Source organism: Corvus brachyrhynchos, unplaced genomic scaffold (genome assembly GCF_000691975.1).
Source record: "Corvus brachyrhynchos isolate BGI_N302 unplaced genomic scaffold, ASM69197v1 scaffold70, whole genome shotgun sequence".
NCBI classification, from domain to species: Eukaryota; Metazoa; Chordata; class Aves; order Passeriformes; family Corvidae; genus Corvus; species Corvus brachyrhynchos.
The window spans coordinates 6,513,806-6,517,579 of NW_008236217.1; the positions used below are offsets into that span (position 1 = coordinate 6,513,806).

At 36.3% G+C, this 3,774-nt stretch overlaps 1 long non-coding RNA gene across 1 annotated transcript; it reads left to right on the forward strand.

Moving 5' to 3' along the window:
* The first annotated feature begins 759 nt into the window (after window positions 1-759).
* Window positions 760-2,428, forward strand: LOC108449294. The gene is made up of 3 exons (XR_001865443.1): window positions 760-976; window positions 1,268-1,329; window positions 1,607-2,428. It is a non-coding gene; the product is annotated as an uncharacterized LOC108449294 (long non-coding RNA).
* Window positions 2,429-3,774: the final 1,346 nt, after the last annotated feature.

The following is a 3,774-nucleotide window of genomic DNA, read 5'->3' on the forward strand; positions in this document are numbered from 1 at the left end:
ACCATTTGTAACAGCAATTCAACATTTAAAACTCCTCATTTGAAAGGGAAAGCCCATTATAATTTAAGAGCAATCTAATTAAACTAATGCATTGCCATATTCTTTTGAAAGCATTTAATAATGCTACATAAGTACATGTTCTTTGCCACACAGGTTTAGTTTTTAAAAAGATAAGTGTGTGTGTTCTGTTTTCTTTTGCTGGAATATTAACAGATCAGTTTAACTGATCTGTTACTGCCTTTTCAGGCTCAAATTATGAAAGTCAACTCATCAAACATGTTTCTCCAATGCCAAATAAAACTTATTTCCCTAGAACCCAGTGCGGTTCAGGCACGCTGCAAACTAGTTTATACATGAGTTACCTTCACTAGCTCTAATCCCAGATGCCTGGAAATCTTCTCTTTGGCTCCAGCAAGTTCCAGACTTGGCCTGCTGTGCTTTGCCAGCTAGAAAGTGGAAAGGTATGGGATACAATTCCATCTTTTTTTACTTTTCCTAAACTACTGTGGAGAGCTATAAGAGTACTTTGATCCAGATATGTAAACCAAAGCTGCAAAATCTTTCTCCTTCCAACTGTACTGAAGGCACTGGAAGGAGGTAAAAGCCTGTGGTAGATAACTCTGACATACAAAATTCATGGAACAGCTCAGCAAGAGGAACTTGGAAAGACTTCCGTAAAATACAGGAACTAACAGATGTCTTGAGAGAAGTGAGTAGTAGTTTGAATAAAACAATTTTTGGTTCTGCTGCACACTCTGAAGTCTGAAGCTCTATGTTAGCAGCCAAAAAAGTAGGCATCATTTCAGATATAGGTGAAATGTGAAGTACAAAGCTCATTGCGTTCAGAGTTTTGTCTAGCTGCTCCGTCTAAAAGGCAGAAATTGTCATGGATGCTGAAGGACAAAGTCAAGTCATTTGTAGCATAGTACTGGCTGTAGCAAAAACAAAGCTATCAACAGCCTTCCTTGTTCACATGGTAAGACCTGGTTTTACTGTCTGTTCAGTTTCCCTCAAGGTAAAAAACTGGCAAGAGGAGAGGCTCTATGTCAGACTCAAAGACATATGTAACTTGAGATGTAGTGCTAAATTAAAACTCCTGTCACACAGAGACTACTTACTATAATTTATGTCAAGGTTAATGGAGTAAAAAGTATCGGAGTATTTTAAATGCTGATCAGACATGTTGCCAATTAGTATTGCTGCAGATTTTTTTGTTATATACCAAAAGGTATTTCAATGTTTCTCATCATTTATGTCTTTTTTACAGGAAGTTGAAGGAAATATCACAGAAATTTTAAATAAACTGAAAATCACTCAGGAAAATCAGAGGTGAGTATGAAATGTTCAAATATCTATGTCAGTGTGGTTGCACAGAAGGTGTTAGAGTGATGGAAATGCCAGTCATAACAGCTTTGGGCCAAAGTAAGACAAATTAGTTACTGATAGCAGATGCATTCAAGTGTTCATTGCAGAACATACACAGTAGCAGCTGGGAGTCATAATCAGATATTATAGATTTGACTTCAGTGTGGCTCAGAGTATTAAACAATAAAAATTATGCAGAGTTTAATTAAAAAGTCTTATTACTTCGGTTTTTTATTTACAGATTCAGAATATTCAAGGTTGGAAGGGACCCACAAGGATCATCAAAGTCCAGCTCTTGACCCTGCACTGGACAGCCCCAAGAGTTGCACCATGTGCCTGAGAGCATTGTTCAAACACTTCTTGAACTCTGTCAGTTTTGGTTCTGTGACCATACAGGTACAGAACAGACACATTATGGTACTTAAAGACTTAAAAGTTTTCTGACAGCATCCTGCCCACGGTTTTTTACACCTGACTTAGAGAAGTTCAAGCCCTTCTCTGTTCTGACATTGCTCAGTAGTGCCAGTTTTGGTAACTTCTTTGTGCAGTGGAATTTTCTTTATATTTGTAACTGGCTTGAGATTCTTAAACTTCTTTGACATAAACTTAATTGTTTTTTTGAAAGGCATGGATTAGGGGGCCATCAAGCATTTGAGGTAATATATTTTAAGAAGTTAAATCATGCATGTTTGATTATTGAACCTGCCTGTCAGAGGTAAACATTGAATATATTTTTTCTGGGGTGCTTTCAGTATTTTGTTTTAGCACAAGACTCTTTATTCCTGCCATGTTTTTAATGTTCCAAAGCTCTGGCTTTCAACTGGATGAGGAGCCATCCAGTTGAAAGCATGGTGGAAAAGAGGCTATCCCTACTTATTTATCCACTGTCAAGATCATGAAATGCACACACTTATGTTAGTGCTTGTTTCAGCATATTTGATGTAGCTTCTGATTGGTGGTTGCGAGTTTGTAGCACTGTTTTACAAATACTGAGCAAATGTCAGCCCAAACTAAGGCTTCGTATGAGTTAAAAAATATATCTATAAAATATCTCAAAAGTCTATTTTATTGTCCATGAGCATTTTTTGTACCTACAAGTTATCAGTATAAGAAATCACTGCATCCAGGCAAATCAGGTAGTGGCAGACTGTAGTAAATTTAATTCCTTAGTTAGCTGCATGCCTAATTTGTTAGTTTATATCTGCATGAGTGATGCAAATGATTTAATCTGTCAGTTGGTGGTGGACATCATAAGTTAGTAAAAGGCCTGAGGACACACAGAAAGACTCACTGACCTGAGTGCATTTTGGGTCAGCCTTTCAGGTTTTCAAACATTAAGCAGATATTATCAAGTTGTCTTCTATTGTTACAACGAAACACTAAGAGAAAGGTTTCTCAGATTTAGATGGCAGGTGGTATTTTGTGCCACGGGGACCCCAAACAGTTGCTGCAGGTTCCTATTGTGTCTCTGACCTATACACTTCCATGCACAATTATGAGATTGTTGGTAAGAATCCAAAATTATAGTTACAGACTTCAAAGAATAAGATCCGTTAATATCAAAAAGAACAACTCTATTTTCATCTTATTGCCAACATTTGGTGTCAAAGGGGATGTTTTATTTGCTGACACTGGCAGAAATTTTTACTTTTAAGTTGTATTAGGGAAGTAAGAAAATAATTTTTTTTTTCAAAGAAGCTATAAATCTTAGGAAAAAAGAATCCTGAACTCATAAAATATAAAAATTTTCAATTAAATTATTTTTTTAAGCTTAAGATAGAATATTAATAATTCTATTACTCAATGAAACCTTAAAATTAAGGCTAAGCTTCTGTTAATTTTCTGTTTCTGGCTCTTTGATTGAGTATTGTGTTAGATTTCATAAGGTGGTATGTACAGTTATGGTACAGTTGTGTTGTTGGAGGGTAGCAATGCAAATAGCTCTTGATTAAGGAGCTGCTACCTAATGATCTAAGACTACTAATACACAATAATTTCATGAACATGCAAAGTAACCACTTTATGGCATGAAGTTATTGTATACCATGTTGTTACGATTTCCTGGATGGATGCATTCATTAGGCTTGATGAGGGGGAGTGAAGTAATTGAAGAAGAAAAACAGTAAAGCAAAGCATGAAATCTAGATAAGAAGTCTCCCCACAAACAGTAGGGAGAGCACTTCCTGGACTATGGCATTTATTTCCCTTCCTGCTTAAATTTGCAAGGATTGCTTTGCCGGAGCTGAGTGCTAGTGGATCTAGAAAGTTATAGACGATTACAAAATTGTGAGCAAAATTAATAAGTGTTTTGGTTACGGATAGTTACATTCCCTTCAGGAACTGAACGTAGGTCAGTGTAGCTGAGGTGTTAGAGACAATATACAAATAGAAGAATTCTTTGCTCTTTCC